Here is a 17,490-nt window from a genome sequence, read left to right as displayed (position 1 = left end):
ATATTCACTTCTGAGCAAGCAGTTTTATTTAGTCATCTCTTTGGTTATGTTTTAACTCAAATTGTTGCTGCAGAGTAAGTTGTACAAGGGTCAGAAAAGTGACTGGTGTCATCAAAAGGCAACAAAAGTAGGACCTTGCTCACACCTCACACACATTTCATCAGTGGACCAATGCTTGTTTCCACTTGCAGCGGCTTGCTGGGAAAAGGAGATCAAAACAACAGATTTCAGCAAGTTGCTTCCTTTCTCTACCCTGCAATGTGCCACTGTAGTTGGAAGCTGACTGAAGTTCGTCACACAAGTCTACCTGAGCAAGATAAGTTTTATCTGACTCCAACTATCTTCTTCAAGCACTTTGTTAAAATATTCACCCCAGAACTCAGTCTAAAATTATATGTATCGGCTGCCCTGATAAATGTTCCCCCAGCAGAAGAGTTATTTAAGCTGCTGTTAAATTGAATTGAAGATCATTAGATTCCAGAATATTTTATCTGAAAGAACAGAGCTGTGATAGGTAAGTACTCCTTCTGCAGCCCAGTTTGAATCAGAGCACTTCATTATCCTCATATCAGCCATCATGCCTCTGCTATTAAATAGAAAAACCTTTTGAGAGCTACTCATAGTCTCCAGGTGACAGGTGATAAAGCTGGAGAAAGAGGAGGGTGTTTAGAAGGCTGAGTGAAACCAACTCATAATTTGTTCTGAATACCTGGAGTTAGTGCATTTCTTATTTAAAATACATACTTGTAGACTTAAAATGTGAAAAAAGAAAACTTACACACTACTTATGTTTTTCCTAGTTTAAATTCTATTTTTCTGCCAAAATGTGTGAGAATATTGTGGATGAAATAATAGTAAAGAGCTATAAGACAGCACAGGGGATCTCACAAAGATCTACTGATTAAATCCGTCTTCCTCCAGTGAGTCCAGTAAAGACACTGTGACATTTCAGTGAATCTCTGCAAATCCTTCAAGTTGTGGATGTCCTTGCAGGACCCTGAATAAATCCATGGAGACTCTCATTGTTCCTCAGAGGTTTTGTAACATGTGGCAGTGTTGCTGACAGAAATATTGACAAACTGTAGGTCCAAAGAGACTCTTCCTGTAGTTAAAAACAGAAGTCTTTCCTTTGATTGGAATAGGTGCTAGCCCACTGCCTTTTATCAAATATTTCCTTATTGATTCACTAATGATCTAGCACACTCAAATTGGAAGGTATTTTTACTCAACCAGTACTTTTCAGACATCTTATCAGCCCATTGTGGTCACTCTTGCACGAAGTCCTCTAGAGCTTTAAAACTGAATCCCTTCCATTTCTGTGCCCACTAGTCTGGGGCAATTTTTACACACCTTCCATTTTACGTAATTACTTGCCTAAGACAATGATTAGAAGCATGGAGAAGAAAACTGACTCAGATATAAAAGGGTTTGGCCCAAATTCTTTGCAAGAACTTAAGCATATATTATACCCAAGTTCACACTTATTTCTAAGAGGGCAACAAAATCTTTATTTACATCTGCAGACCAATTTAAGGTAGAGAAATAGTGGAAGAACTTAGTTAGTTCTTTAGCTTATCAGAAAAGAGTGGTACCTAAATTCCCAGAACAGAATCTACATTTTCAAGACCATTTTGCAGTCTGAAAGACTTTTTTCTTTTTTCAAAAGATAGATATAAGATCCAAAATATAGACAAGTTTGTGTTCCTAGTTTTTCTGGAAAGATGTTAACAGTACTTACAGTTTTAAGATATTTTAAAATCTCAGAAAAAGTGCTTTCTGTAGCTAATTATAAATATAAAACACATCCAAGCTGGAAGTGGCTCTGGGCAGCCTGGTCTAGTGATTGGCAGCCCTGCACATATCACAGAGGTTGAAACTAGATCATCATTGTGGTCCTTTTCAACCCAGGCCATTCTGTGATCCTATGATAATTAATTACAGCTATGTATGTTTATGGTGAGTACATGATCATTTTCCCTTTCGTGGACAGAGAATCTTGAAGATTATATATTCGTTGCCAAGGCAGGTAGTATTTATCTAGAGATATTATTTCTGTGGCACTTATGTACAGCTAATACATTATTATAGGCTCTCTAAATCTGACTGTGTCACATTCCACTAAACGTCTGCTACCTGCTTTAATTGCACAAGCTGTAGTCGCAAACTAATAAAATTTTTATTCCACTGCAGTTTAAGAAATCCATGTCTAATTCTGTCTCTGATGCATAGCTACAGATACTGGTCTCAACACACTGCAGTTACACTTAACAAGGTAAAATATCTTAGCTTCTCCTATGAATAATTCATCATTGCATTAAGAGAAACCCCTATCCTATGTTAAATAATAATGTAACATTTAATAAGGTTAACTTAATAGCAGGAAACAAGGGGACTTGTCTCTGACCATGTACCTACTGTTAGAATCATATTTAACATCACTAGGCCAGGAAGACTGTAATGCATAAAAAAATAGTTTCAAGTTCTCTACTTATTTTGGTTTTTAGAGAGATCTTGCAGAGCTTGAACACTTCCTATTCTGACCTCTCTTGCATGTTTGTAAAAGCTAAAAAAAAAAAAAAAAAAAAAAGGACTGTTTGAAATGCAAGCTTTTAAACATGCTAAATGGGATTATTTGAAAACAAAACTGTTAAAGGACTGAGGAATAATCCTAATACGGTATAGAAAAAAAAAGATAGCAATTATTTTGTAAACAGATTTGTACCATAAGGCAAGAAAAGGCTACAGGGGAAAATGTTCCTAGGTGCCATGGCTTCAGGTGATCCTCTCTGTCATAGGAAGCAGTAGTCAATGATTGCTAAGCATAACTTATACCCCAACTTCTTGTCACAGGAACTGTTTGAAAACAAGTATGTAGAAAAAAATGCTGTTTTTCCACATGGGAAATTGCAGATATCACTTCTACAAAGAGGACTAGGGATACAAAGCTGCTGAAGAGTCATGGTGATAAATATGTCCCCTTAAAATCTCATTCTGATTCCCAAATGAGTTAAAAAATAAATTTAAAAAACAAAAAACAAAAAACCACCAAGAACAAATTCACACTCGCACAAAGACTTCAGACTCAAATAATTTGATTTAGAGATTCAAACACTGTGTTTTTCTATTTTACTGCATATTTTACTTTCATGACAGAACCACTGTATCAACTTCACCAGGGCTGTTGCCAGCACGACATGACTTGTAAGGAGTCAGCTTTTATCTCATTTCTGATATTGTTTTTATTAATTTCCTGAAATTTCATAATTGTGCTATAGATTATTTGCTCCCTTCATTTGTCAGGCTTATCTGTTGGGATTTTTTGCATGCTTGTGATTTCTGTTTCCTCACCTTAGACCACAGCAAACACATCTGTGGAAGAAGACTACTAATGACTTTTATTTATTGAGGCTTTAGTTTACCCTCATCTTCTACAGTGTCACTTCATGTCTCAGTTCTCTTAACCTAGTTCCTTCTTTATCAAAAAACCCTTTAAACTGATATTTGATGGGAACACAAGCTGATGGGAGGTGAAATACTAACTAGATAGGAGTGTCATCTAGTAAAGTACTTTGGGAACAATCTCCTTCATCAAACTGCAGAGTCCCTTGGTTGTCATGCCGGAGATTAAATCCCTCCCACTGTGCTGTGCCACAGCAGAATCTCTTAGTAGCAACTGCTGCATTGCAACGTGCCTCCGTGTAGCACAAACCTATCTGATGGGCACCAGAGCATGCTTAAAGAAAAGCCTATCAGGAGTTGTCGGGGGATAGAAAAGAGAAAATAAATGAGTTGAAAGCAAGAAGCAGCAAATTATAGAGGGGAAAAAAAAAAGAGCTGAGATGTGAATGAAGAAAGAAGGAACTAAATGAGGAGAAGCAAGGAAGAGTGACTGCAAAAGAAATGTAGTGTTGTGCAAGAGCACTTCACCTAAGCACTTTGAAAATATACAAATGTGTTTCAACAACCTGGATTAAATGGGATTTTATATTTTTCAGTTCTCCTGACATTTCCTATTTTTCAGTGAAACAATTTTCATCTGTTCTGGTAGAAGTGAATTTTGTAACAATGAGATGAATATTTCTAAGATGTCTCTGAACACCAGTATCCATTCTGACAAACAAACATAGGATCGAAACCTTCTAAACAAAATACCCTCAGTTTTGTCTGTTAAATTATGCCAATTTACAATTTATTTTGAACTGCTTCTTTGAAACAGTGGAACATATCAGAAAAATAGCAAAAATGCACATAAAAGTTGTTTTGTAGATTAAAAAAAGGTTTTCTTTAATTCCTGTCTCTTATTCTCTGTTTTCATAAGAAATCCCTTACTGAGTCTATTTTCAATGCCTATGTTATTCCATGACAGCCCATGGAGACACTGGCTAGCAGTCCCTTATGTCTCTTGCATACTGAATAAAGTCTCAAAGCACTGAGTGAATTGCAGATTCAAAATCTCATCTCCAAGTGTCATTCAAATATTTAATTTCTTAAATCCTGTTGCGATTTACTGAGATACGGCCTCCACAACCTCATTGGTGAAGGAAGTTGAAATGATTTTTAGAAGTTCCCATTAATTCCAGTGTATTCATTTTTTCTATAGTGATGAATTTCTCCTCTGCAAATTTATGTTGCTGTTTCCTTTGCTGTTATTTATGGTGTGGATATGAACATATTTCCCTCTTGCCCTGTCATTTTTTTCTTGCTCAGTTCATCAGCAAAGTCATGACCTTGGATCTGGGACCCTTAGCAATCAATTCTTTGATAGGACTGCCTCTAGAAGGTAGGATATTCAGATAATCAACAGGGATTCAGATATTTATGTCTAAAGCCTGTTTCATAGGAGCTGAAGCCATCACAAATTGCATTTCTCTTAGGATTTCTGTATCTTTGCGTATGATCACTGTTAAATTGTACAAAAATACAATAGAAAGAAGTAAAACAGCAAAAGAAACATCCATCCAAACTCCTGGGACCCCTGGAGCCTGAAGTCCAGAACACCATGTCCCTGCTATATCAGACAAGTTGGCAGAGGCACAGTTCAACACCATGGAACAGCTGCAGCTCTCTGTGGAGTCACGTCTTAGGGATTTCAATTGTCATTCTATCTTCCCCAGCACATTTCCCTCCTTGTTGTACTACTAACTGCTGTCACTGCATCTCCTCTCCTTAACAACACTCCTTCCTCAGATCTGAACTGTGGCTTAAGGACTGATATTGACGCACATCACTCTCCTCTTGCTGGCTTCCCTTTTCTTTTTTCTTTCTGCCTAGTGAAGCACCTTTAACCTCTCTTGCCTTTCTCATCTTATTCTGCAGTCTCTTGCTGCTCAGATCAGACTCTTTGCTGTCATGTTTTTTTTTTAGGCTAGAATGTGTTTTCCTCATCTCACCTTTTTCTGTTTTCTTCCCAGAGCTGAGCTCCCATTTCTACAAACTTTTTCAAATTCAGAAAAATGAAATCATTCATGCATTCTAAACTCTTAGAAGGGTCTAGCAGGAAGTGATCCTGAGATTGAACAGTATGGTGCTGCCCTCTCACTCAAGATGAGTGCTGAATAGTAGTTCTACCATATAGCTTACAGAAACTATCCTAACCTTGCTCAGCTTTTCTCCAAAGTTTGTAAGAAACTTCAGCACTGTTTATTCCAAAATCACAAGTCAGTTTTGTTCCCTATTTAATATTAACATTAGGGCACAGTATCTTATATACAGTATCCTTTATGTAAGAATCATAGAATCATTATGATTGGAAAAGACCATAAGATCATCTAGTCCAACTTTCTGCCTACTACCAATATTGCTCACTAAACCATGTCTCTCAGTGCCACATCCACAAGTTTCTTGAACACCTGCAGGGATGGTGATTACACCACTTCTTTGGAAGTGTATTGTAGTACATCATCACTCTTTCTGAGCAGAAATGTTTACTAATATCTAGCCTGAACCTTCCATGGCACAGCTTGAGGCCATTCCCTCTCATCCTATTGCTGTTACCTGAGAGGAGAAGTCATCAACAACTCACCACAACCTCCTTTCAGGTTGTCATAGAGAGCAAGAAATTGCTAGGATGAGAAATGCAGATCTGTGAGCGGAGCATAAGGAGATATAGCCAGTCAGGACTGAGATTTTCTGCTAATCCATGTGTTTGACTATGAGTTGAATCAAATTCATCTGAGCAGAAATAACTTTTAGTAACTTCAAAGAATAGCATATTCAGAGGGTAGATTAAAAGGAAAATAAAATGGCAGAGAAGTGACAATATCCAGTACTACTAGTGATTGGGCTGAAAGGAACGTAAGGTAGTAACCTCACTTAATTTATGTATATATAATAAGAAATTATTATATATATATAGAATGTGTGTGCATGTTCAACATCTTCCTCAAAAGCAAATTATACCAACACAACTGCTGTGCTCATTAGCAGTGAAACTCCCAGGTGGGAAGGTACGATCAGAATAGGAAGAATGAGAGGAACGTCTCTATCTAATTTTTCCTTTCGGAAGTTTTTGGTTCTCTGGTGCTCTGAGTCTGAGGCTGAACAAAGCCTCAGTAATGCCATGCTGATTTGCAGATGTCATGTACCACAGTCATATATGCCTTGTGATAATCTTTGAGAAGTCTGTGGCTCAAAGGCATATTTCACAGCTTCTTGCTCTCAGTCATTCACACTATAAGCCTGTGACTTCAAAGGGACATCTGAAAGAAAATGTTTGGAGAAAAAAGAGAAAGATTTTCTGCTTGTATCTTCCCTCCCCCTCCTTTTTTCCTTTTTTTTAACCTTTTTTTTTTTTTTTTTTTTTTTCTTTTTTTGTCCCCCCTCTGGCACATAATATAACAGTTTTAGGACACTTTTGTAAAACTGTTTCTCAGGGTTTTTTCTTTTCTTTTTTTTTTTTTTTTTTAACTTCTTACTTTACAAAAAACACAGAAAGAAATTGACGGGAAGAAAAGAGCTGTGTGATCCCAAACCACAAGCTGACATTGGACTTCTCAAAGTACAGGTAGGTAAGTATCTACAAGTATCTACTTCTAAGAGGTCTTTTTCGGTCAAGCTGGGATGATGTCCGAAATAGTGACTCCAAGGCTTTTTCACATCAGGACTATCAATAGTGGTATACAAAAAAGTGTGTCCTGCTCCCTGCTGCATACCCAATCATAAAATAATTTAGAAAAGTCTATGATGGTAGGTCAGCCTATAGGTGGCATCACTAATATAGGTACAAATGAGATTCAGTCCTAAATTCAGTAAGTTTCATGTTTTTAAAGATGTTATATACTGATGATCTCCATGTAGAGTCCCAGTGAGTGACTTTCACGAAGTGTCTGAAGCGTATTACTTGGAGTGGAGGCATTGCATTATATATACAGTAGCATTAGACTTTCTAATGTTTTTAATCATGTTTTGAGGTCGTTTTTGTTGTAGTCTGTGATATGCAATACAATGACATCAAATGGTTGTTGCACAGAATGATACTGAATGGTTAAAACACATGCATTCTTGTTTGTAGGGAGACATAATGGAGAGATTTACAGTCAGGTTAATGTTTAACCTCTTAGTCTTTCTGATGTTGTGGTTGCAAAATGCCCTTTAAACTTAATTATCTGCTTCTTTACATCTGCTGTTTCACAAATGAGAATTTAAAAATGTCAGTCATCTCTCTTCACAGACACCTATAATAAATAATTTTGTACCACTCATAATGATGTTGGTCATTTTAAGTGAATGCCACTCAGCCCACTGTGCCACTGGGAGAATCATTTATTCCCTTAGTGGTTTGAGGTTTGTGTATCTCAGACCATGTAGTCCAAGGGATAATGTATTTTCTCCTTTACTCCTCCGTATGTTAGAAAACAGAAATCATTTAAATCTTAACATATTATGATTTTTCATCAATGTGATGAGTTCTTTAGTAAAACAAGTCATACAAATTTCAGTAGGAACTTCTATTTAGGAATGTGCTACATTGTCCTGTGGAATTAATTATTCCAGAAAAAAAGGCCTAAGATTAAAGCTCATATCATATACTTACTAATGCTTAGAAAAATATAAATCTAAGAAAGTAACTTCATATGGATTCTACATAAGGTACAAAATGTCTTAAGGCACCTGTTGCCATCCCATTTTCTATATTGTCATATCATTTTCTCAAATGTTTGGTAGAGTAGGCTTAACACTTTAGACTTTTTGTGGGGGATATTGCGTGGGACTGCTGTTTTTAAATAGCTGAAACAGAAACATGAGAACAGTACTGCTTTAACTACGTGATGAGGATAGACCCTGTAGGAATAGATGGCAAGAAAACATTTATCAATGTAGCATCTAGCTCCCTGCCTCAGGTTTCCAGCTTACTATCCAGGCTGACGGGATAGTAAGTCATTATCAGCAAAGAATGGCAGAATAACTAGGTAAAAAAACCCCAAGAGATAACTTTGTTATCTGTTTCCCATATTCTTTCTTACAGAAATGAAACATTCCTTTGCACAGGAATGAAATACCTCTTGGGGGGCCTGGGGCAGAAAGGACCTCTTGGGGCCCTGTTGAAACGGAAAAAAAGGTGAATATTGATACCATTGCTTTTTTTTTTTTTTTAAATTTGAATCAATGCTGGAAACAGACAGAGGACAAATAATGTAAGGGATGTGGGAAAAATAGCACAGTTCCTTACTTAAATGTTACACAGAAGTGCATTAATTCTTTCTTTAATTATGTTCAAGGCAGGTATTACAAATAAGTAATCCATTTAAACCAGAGATATTGTATTTTTATTGCATTACCTAGTTAGATAAGGTCAAACATCAAAAAAGTGTCTCTCCAACTAACATTATTATTCCTAGTAATAAGATATATGTATTTTCTAGCTACTCATCCGGGTCTTCTCATTTACTATGTTTGTAGCCTAGGCTTTTTCTGCTTCTGCACCATCTGAAACCAAACATAGTAACACAGATCATGATTATTTTCAGCTACCTATTTGGCAAAGATATGAGTAGGATTAACTCTTACACTATTCCTGGGGGAATCTGTCCTCATTTCCTCATTGTCTTCACAGATGAAGGAGGTTTGATGCTTTACATCAATGCACTGGCTCGATTCTCAGGATACTGAGAAACTGATGCAATCTACCCTGAACTAAGCAGAGCCAATATTCTTTAAAATCCCATGTAAATATACTGGGACTTTGAACACAAACAGAAAGTTGAGTTTTGAACATTCTGTTGAATTTGTCATAGTCCTGTTGCCCACAACTTGCAATACATTCTGTTCATTCAACACTGGGAAACAGGGTGATTTTGGAGACCAAGTAAACATTGATCCAGTGTATTCTGATGAAAAGAGTGTACTGGTATTTGGCTAAGAGTAGGCAACATATTAGAAAGAGGAAAAACTCATGCTTTCCATATAGTTGATCTTTTGCAGTTGCCTATGGTCAGAAAATGGTTCAATCTACATGCATATGTTATTGTGAGTATAAAAGTCAACCTCATATTGTGAACGTGGATGGTTGAGGCAGAAGTTTTTGTTTTACGGAGATGATTACAGGAAGAAGCAAGAGGTATTTGAGATTTTATTCTTTCTGAAAATAAAGGTCACAACATTTTTGAGACTTACAAAGTGACAAAGGTACTAGTATTAATCATGGTGAATGCCAAAATTGTAACGCTTCATTTTTGATGAACAGTTCATAGTTATGATGCTCACGTATAACTGTCTTACGCCTATGCATTCAAGACCTCTCATAGGAATGTGGCATTTTTTGCTTGTGGACAACCAAAGCGCACTCTTTAGGGCTTTTCCTGGTTCATCCCCTTGGATACCAAGAAAGGACTGTGGAAAGTGCCCTAGGAAAAAAGCTAGATGAAAGATTTATTTCATCTAGAATATCAAAGAACAATTTGAATTATAGCTTGTCATGAATAAAGTATGTTTGTCTCCCCCTGTCCAGGCAAGTTAAAATTAAGATTGAAGTGTAAGAAGCATTTTGAATTTTTGGAAGATTTTCTTATACATTCTTTTTTTTTTTTTTTTTTTTTTTTTTTTATGAAATAATTAGCCTGCTTGATTTTGCCTCACCAGTTTGAGAGGCTAAGTATGTTCTTACTCTGATAGGACTATTTCCTTCAGCATGACACACTGGTGACAAAAGGCAAGTGCTTACTGCTGATATTTTCCTGATTTGTAGGAAACCTTTCTGTTTGCCACACCAGAGCTAACAAAAGTACTAACAAAGTTCTGCTGTATGGCAAGCCATACACCAGAAACCCTCTCCTCGGTTTCTGTGAAAATCATGCTGAAGTGATCATCAGTCTACACCCACCTACAGACCAGACATAGACTCCCCTCACCAGCTCAGCTCTTGAGGCTGCACATAGAGAAGTGCTTGAGATCATAGATTTTCTTCCTGGGTACTCTGCAAAGGGAGCCTTGAGGAAGGACACACTAACCAAACCTGTGCTCCATCTACTGAACTTTAAAGGTTTTGTTTCATCTGTCTTAGCATTAACATGGTTTATCACTAACTTAGGAACCAGTAGGCATCTTCTGGTCTGCGGCATCCTCTAGTACTTGCTAGCTCTTAACATGAATCAGGCATGTGATATGAACCATTGAACAGTTTCATTCAATTCATGAGTGAGTTTCAGCTGGGATCCTTTCCCTCCCTTTCTTTCCCTTCTCTCCCTCCTTTCTCTTCTTTCCTTTTTAAAACTTTTAATGTTTTCCTATTTTGTTGTCTTATCTTTATATTTTTATTCAAGGAGATTGTATAACACCAGTGATGACAATTGATACCCCAGAATATACAAAAGGCAGATAGAGCTAATTGCTATTCAAACAATTATTTTTTCCTGCTTTCTTACGAAAACCTATTCTGCAAAAGATTGAAAATCAGAAACCCATGATGCTAGAAAATATGATATGTCTATCAGTGCATGTGTGGAACGCACATTTTTTTTGCAGTATTTCCTATCTTTTTTGTCCTTTACTGGATACATTTCTTCATATAGTTTATTTGTAATGCATTGTATTAGTGTTTATCTGTCTTCTTGTCATTATGTATATGAGAAGTTTTGGACAGAATGGTGAATATTTGACACACAACAGTAAACCCAATATGATCCAAATTATACAGGCTAATTAACAATAACCATTGTTTCCATTAGAAAATGTGCACCTATTGAGTATTTAGCATCTTTGATGTCTGTTTCTCTGTGTTGTTTGTTTTCCAGATTCACAGAACTAATCTGAGCTTTGTCTGTACCTAGCAGACAAAAAAGAGCAGAAACTATTTACTTGTGTTAGATTCATTTAATCCAACCTGCAAACATGCGACTTTTGTGCAGGCTTATGTTCTTAAGAATAAATTAAATATGAGCATTCATGAAACCAGCAGTCACCAGGAGAATGTTACTTAATTTTCATGAAGTGACTTGTGAATTTCCATGCATCTGCATAGGCAATGAAGCCTGTCTCAGAGAGCGCTGAGAGCAGGGGTCTACAGTATAGGCTACATTAGTCATCTGAACTCCAATTTCAGAGTCTAAAGTCCCATGGTAAATTGCTCTGAAAAAAATCAATAGGTCAAAAGCCCTGTGCATACCAATGAAAAAACTGCTGTTATTCTTGGTAGGTTCAGAATTTTGCTAAGAAAGGACAAGGGAAGGGAAGGCAAGGGAAGGGAAGGGAAGGGAAGGGAAGGGAAGGGAAGGGAAGGGAAGGGAAGGGAAGGGAAGGGAAGGGAAGGGAAGGGAAGGGAAGGGAAGGGAAGGGAAGGGAAGGGAAGGGAAGGGAAGGGAAGGGAAGGGAAGGGAAGGGGGAAAAAAAGAAAAAAGAAAAGAGAAGAAAAGAAAAGAAAAGAAGAAAAAAAGAGTACTGACATCTGGGACAATCCCTGTTTTTGTTTTATTGGATACATAATTATATTCCTGTGTTCTCTGCTGTAAAATGTCCCAGGATTGTGTTTGCTATTCATCACTCAGGGGGCAAGTCTCTCTCCAGTAGCCCTTTTGTAACGTTCATTGTGTCCAACCAAGCATTTCCTTCTTCCGAAAAACTGCACTCCTTTTTCTCTCCTTTGCATAAGGTCATGCAAACATACCTAGGGCTATGACCATTGCCAAGCAGCTGTCACACATAACTTCATGCAAAACAAATCTGCAAAGTAGATTTGGATTCTAATATGCTCCTGTGTAACCCAAATCTGTAGATACAGTCTGCTTCATAGGCTTTTTGTCAATACTTCCCTGCTTTTGAGCACCTGTTGCAGATCACTCATCAAGCAACCGCATTTTGTTTATAGTCAAATGGATCTCTGTATAATAGTCAATTTAAGTCATAGAGTGGGATCTTTAGCTGATAAAAGCACTTTGTGAATGACAGAAAATAGCAAAAACATCATAACAGAGGACATAGTAGAAAGATCATAAACATGCACGATAAGCAGCAGAACAACTAAGGAATAAAATATCATCTCTATCATTCATCTTTTCTATGGAGAAGATAGAGATAACAGGCATTCCTTTATAAACTGGAAATTAAGACTGGGGAAATAGCTGCAAGAAGCAGAGCTACTGGAATGAAATGGAGGAGGTCCTGATGAGACAGGATAATCATACTGCACACAGAAGGAGAGGAAATAAATGATATGACTACCATGGGTATTTTTCTGAATTAAAAAAAAAAAAAAATTAAATCTTCATCATCATCATCATCCTCCCTGTTCATCCCTGATGATGCTGAGTGAATTGGACGAAGTAATACAGAAAAATGCACAGAACTGCCACACACCCTCTTTCAAGCCCCTTGACCTCTCCCCTCACTCCCCCCTCCAAATAAAGCAAATAAATCTGTATTATGGAGGTTGCTCCAAAAGTAATGCCTGATATTTTTTATTTCCATGGAAACTACAATAGATGCAAAGAGTGCAATAAAACTATTTGATAAAGAAAATTCACAGCCATAAAACACTAATTTTTTACATAGTCACCTCCATTAGCTGTGCTTTTTTGACATTAATGAACAAGAGCCTTCTGCACCAGCAAAGGTGATCCACTGTCATTGTCACCACTGCTGCACTGTACCACTCATAAAAGATGTTTATGGTCTATGTAACAGTTCAGCAAGTATCAGTGAATGTCAGTGGGTTAAATTCATCTGGAGGAATTCAGTTCCTAATCTTTGCTTTATCATCTCTTTAACATCTTTATCACTGACATAGATAGTGGGATTGAGTTTACTCTGAACAAGCTTGCAGATGACACAAAGGTGTGTGGTGCAGTTGACACAGTAGAAGGGAGGGATGCCATCCAAAGGGACCTGAAAAGGCTCAAAAAAGTATGTACATGAGAAACTAATGAGGTTTAATAATGCCAAGTGCAAGATGTTGCACTTGGGCAGGTGCAATCCCATATATGAGTACAGACTGGGAGAAGAACTCATTGATGGCAGTCCTTTTGAGAAGCACTTAGAGATTCTGGTGGATGAAAAGCCTGACATGAGCCAGCATGTGCAGCCCAGAAGGCCAACAATATCCTGGGCTGCCTCTAAAGAGTAGTGTCCTACAGGGTGAGGGAGGTGATTGTCCCCTTCTATTCTGCACTTGTGAGGCCCTATCTAGAGTATTGCATCCAGGCCTAGGGCCTGCAGCACAAAACAGATATGAAGTGGTTGGAGTGGATCTAGAGGAGGGTCACAAACATGATCAAAGAGCTGGGACATCTCTCATGAAGAAAGGTTGAAGGAGCTGGACTTGTTTAGCATGGAGAAAGCTCTGGTGAGACCTCATTGCAGACTCCCAGCACTTGAAGTTTACAAGCAGGGACAATCAACTTTTACATGGTCTGGAAGTGACAGAACAATGGAAAATGACTTCAGACTAAAAGAGGGTAGATACAGGTTGTCTAGAGATGCTGTAGATAGTCCATCCCTGGATGCGTTCAAGGTCAAATTGGATGAAACCCTGGGTAGCCTGATCCTGCCCATGGCAAGAGACTTGGAACAAAATGATGTTTAAAGTCCCCTCCAGTCTAAGCCATTCTATGATTCATATTCACTTTTGCAACAGACAGCATTTGTCAGACTGCCCCTCTGCTGCCATCTATTCCAAGACAACAAAAAAATGTAACAGAATATTCTCGGGAAGGTTCAACATCTACTGCCATACCAACATCTTCCTCTGATGTCATAGCCCAAGATAATAAAATAGAAGGCATTATTTTTGAAGCAGCCTTTGCAGAAACATTAGTACAAGATTCTGAATTGTCTTTAGCTCCTTTATGACACTTCTGTAGAGAATGGTAATAGAAAAGCTGCCAGGTAACAAAATAGTCTCTCCCTGCTGAAAAATCTCTGGGTGGCTTAGACTCAACATTTAAAAACACTTAAAAATGTGATTAACTTCAAGGTTCCACAGGTGGCCACTTCTAACACAGTTTAACACAAAGGGCACTAATTAAAGTTCTCTTTGTGTAAAAGGGAAAGCAAAAGGGAGTTCTGTGTTTCACTCTCTCTCAAAAAAATCGATGAAAACTACAGGAAATTTCTAAGACACCTGATGGATTGGAGATTGGTTCCTACAGTTCAGTCACTGAACACACACAGAGTGGAAGATATAATGCAGTATTCTCAATGGCAACAGTGCTCTGCCCTGAAAGGTGCAGAGGGAAAGAATCATCACTGGGGGAAATGTGGTGTTTATTCCTTCAACTCACAGTGTTCTGTGCAACTTTTGGGGAGTTACCACTGTAATGTTGGGGGCTGCGATTAGACACCTGCCCAACGGGCAGTAACTTTCAATACCTCTTCATTTCCCATGAGCTATGAGACAGAAGGTATGTCCATGGAGAGCTATATTCAGCAGACCAGAAATATCTGAAATCTAGAAAAGATTTCCAATCCGAAAATGCTTTTGTCTATAGATGGATGCATCTTGGAAAGTAACCTGAGAGCAAGTCATGTGTCCATTTGATATCCTCAAGTATACTGCTTGTGAGGGGAGATTAAGGGTAATGGGTTTGATTAGTCTGGAGGAAGATAGCTTTATGGTAACCTGGCAGCAGCCTGCCCTCCTTCAGGGAAGTTATGGAGAAGATGGAGCTAGATTTCTAATAGTGGTACATGGTGGAGTGTTCAAAGAAAACAAACAGGGTATGGATTTGATGAGATTTAAAGAGAAATTATTTCAACAACTGGAAAGGAAAGGTGTGTATCAGGTTGTCCAGAGGTATTTTAAAGCCTCCATCCTTGGAGTTTTTCAAGATAAAATGAGCATAAATCTTAAGAAATCTGGTCTGAGCTTGACACTGAATTTCTTTGAGGAGGAAGTTGGAATAGAGACCTTTGGAGACTCCTTCTGTTTGAACTGTTTGGAGCTTCTGCAGTTATGTGATGTTAGTATATGCCTTGAAATTCACTGTTAAAAGGGTCAGGGAAGCAGGATCACATTTGCTCTTATTTAATGTAGTCTACAGTAGTCATGCTTAGTTTTATTTTCCAGTATGAAAACTCAGTACAGAATCATTGGAAACACTGGCTACATAGAGTTCAACCGCAAAGGCTTATGGGAAAATAGACAGGCTTGTTGTACTATCACGTGAGCTGTTAACATAGTGTTCCCAATTTTCATTTACAATTGAATTGTAATGATGGAATAACAATTCACTCAATATGTAGTCCAAAAAATAGTTACCTCCAGAATTGGTCCTACTCTTGTTACACCAAAGGTAGATCAGTATTCTCTGCCTTTTTTTTTTTTTTTTTTTTTTAGCTACCAAAATAGTATTAGAAGTATAACTTGCAAAACACTTGCATATGAAAGAACTTTCAGGATGCATCAGGGCAGAACCATTATACTAGAAGGGATAATGTCATTACAGACAGTGACACAAAACTTTGAAGGAAAAAGAATTTTATAATAAAAAGCAAAGGCAGATTGAACTTTCTCCTGCTCCAAGTTTCTCTTGCAACAAGGCATAAGGGGTATCTCACTCAAAGCTGCACAAAGCCAGGTAGAAAAGACATGATAGCCAGTACAAAACTGTACTGCATGCAGTTTTGCATTCTGGTTTGTTTCCAGGCACAACATCCAGTGAAATGTGCATAGGCTGGATTTATTTCTAGATCTGTGGTACACAGAGCCCATTCTTGCTGAGATCTGGTGACATTTTTGAGCATGTCACTGATGGCAAATATTTTTGTGACACTAAGGGAGGGCAAGAACAATGCTCAAAAATGAAGGAAAAAGCAGGACTTGAGAAGGCAGTAAAAGAAGGTAAGAAGATTCATTGAATGCAATGGAGCTGAGATAAAACCTGGATCAAAGTCTTGAAATGATACCATGAAGTTAATGTGAGCCTGGCAGAACTGGCTCAAATAAGGCTCAAATAACAAATGCTTTTTGCATATAATTTCTACTCTCCTTCATCTTTATGAATTGAATGTAAGTTAACTCTTATTCCATATTGCTGTGTTCAGTGAAACAGTGAAGAAGGAAGTGTTGAGCTCCAGCTGTACTGACAAGAATTGGCAAAGGCCTGATAGACTTGCAGTATTTTTCCAAAAAGAAAAGCAGCAAAGTCCAAGATGCCTCCAGCAGCCATCACCTTCCTCTCTTCAGTGTATATATTATTGCCTCATCTGTCATGACATTGGAGCCATTGGTACTTTGATAAATGGACTAAAAAGACATTGAAGTTCACTGTAGCCTCATTAAGTACCCTTGCATCCTCAGCCAATATACAGCTTTGTATATTTCTGAAGAAATTTAATTCCCAATGAATCACAACAAAGGGAACTTAGCCTCCTGCAGAGTTGTCTCTTTTCTCTCTTGTGAGGGCAAAACTAGGACAGTGACATGAGTGATTAATTCATTGGAATATGGAATCTCATCAAGTTCTGCTATTAAAGATGAATGTCTGTCCCACAGCCAGATTCTAGTATCTCTTGGCTTTTCTATGATGCCTATCCTGCTTAGGTATTTTTGCAAGCACCATAAAAAGACAACATATACCTTTAAACGTATGAGTAATTTAATAATATCTGATCTTAAGCCTGAAAACAAACACAGCGCTATCAACAGGACTGCTTATGAGCAGAGCTTTGTCTCAGATGGTCCCTCAGGACTTGTGTAAACTAGTATCTACAAAAGTGTAAACTGGAAGTTTTCTGGAACAGTATCTTCCATTCAATAAGTACTGGGAAATATCACAAGGAGGATGCTATGGATAAAAAACAGACTGGGAAATTATCCTCCCTTTTCTGTTCAGGTTCTAACTGAAGGCTTGTACACATAACTGCATATTGTTGGTTTAATTTTCTTTTTTAGTATTTTAATTCATCTTTAAACTGTGGATCAGGCAAAAAAATATTAGCGTTCAACTTCTGAATGCTGAGAAAAGATTACTTCTGAGCATCTGCAGAATTAGGCTACTTAATTATTGAGGTTTCATTACGAGGAGCCATTGGAATATTATTGTACTAACAGACACTCACAAA

At 37.7% G+C, this 17,490-nt stretch overlaps 1 protein-coding gene across 4 annotated transcripts in view; it reads right to left on the bottom strand.

The window, feature by feature from the left end:
• CHRM2 (cholinergic receptor muscarinic 2) overlaps positions 1–17,490 on the bottom strand; it is a 101,917-nt gene that overhangs the window by 19,456 nt on the left and 64,971 nt on the right. For 2 of the 4 annotated variants that reach the window (XM_052667526.1, XM_052667524.1), the window contains exon 1: positions 9,007–9,132. The exons of 1 other annotated variant lie outside the window; for it this stretch is intronic. The gene's annotated coding sequence lies outside the window, so the exon portion shown is untranslated. Of the gene's footprint in view, positions 1–9,006; positions 9,133–17,490 lie in introns of those variants that run through there. One more of the 4 variants, XM_052667528.1, reaches the window with a different exon arrangement.

The sequence above is a fragment of the Tympanuchus pallidicinctus genome, unplaced genomic scaffold (genome assembly GCF_026119805.1).
Source record: "Tympanuchus pallidicinctus isolate F22 unplaced genomic scaffold, pur_lepc_1.0 scaffold8, whole genome shotgun sequence".
Lineage (NCBI taxonomy): Eukaryota > Metazoa > Chordata > Aves > Galliformes > Phasianidae > Tympanuchus > Tympanuchus pallidicinctus.
The sequence above is the reverse complement of the archived record's forward strand: the minus strand, read 5'-3'. Positions and strand labels throughout refer to the sequence as shown.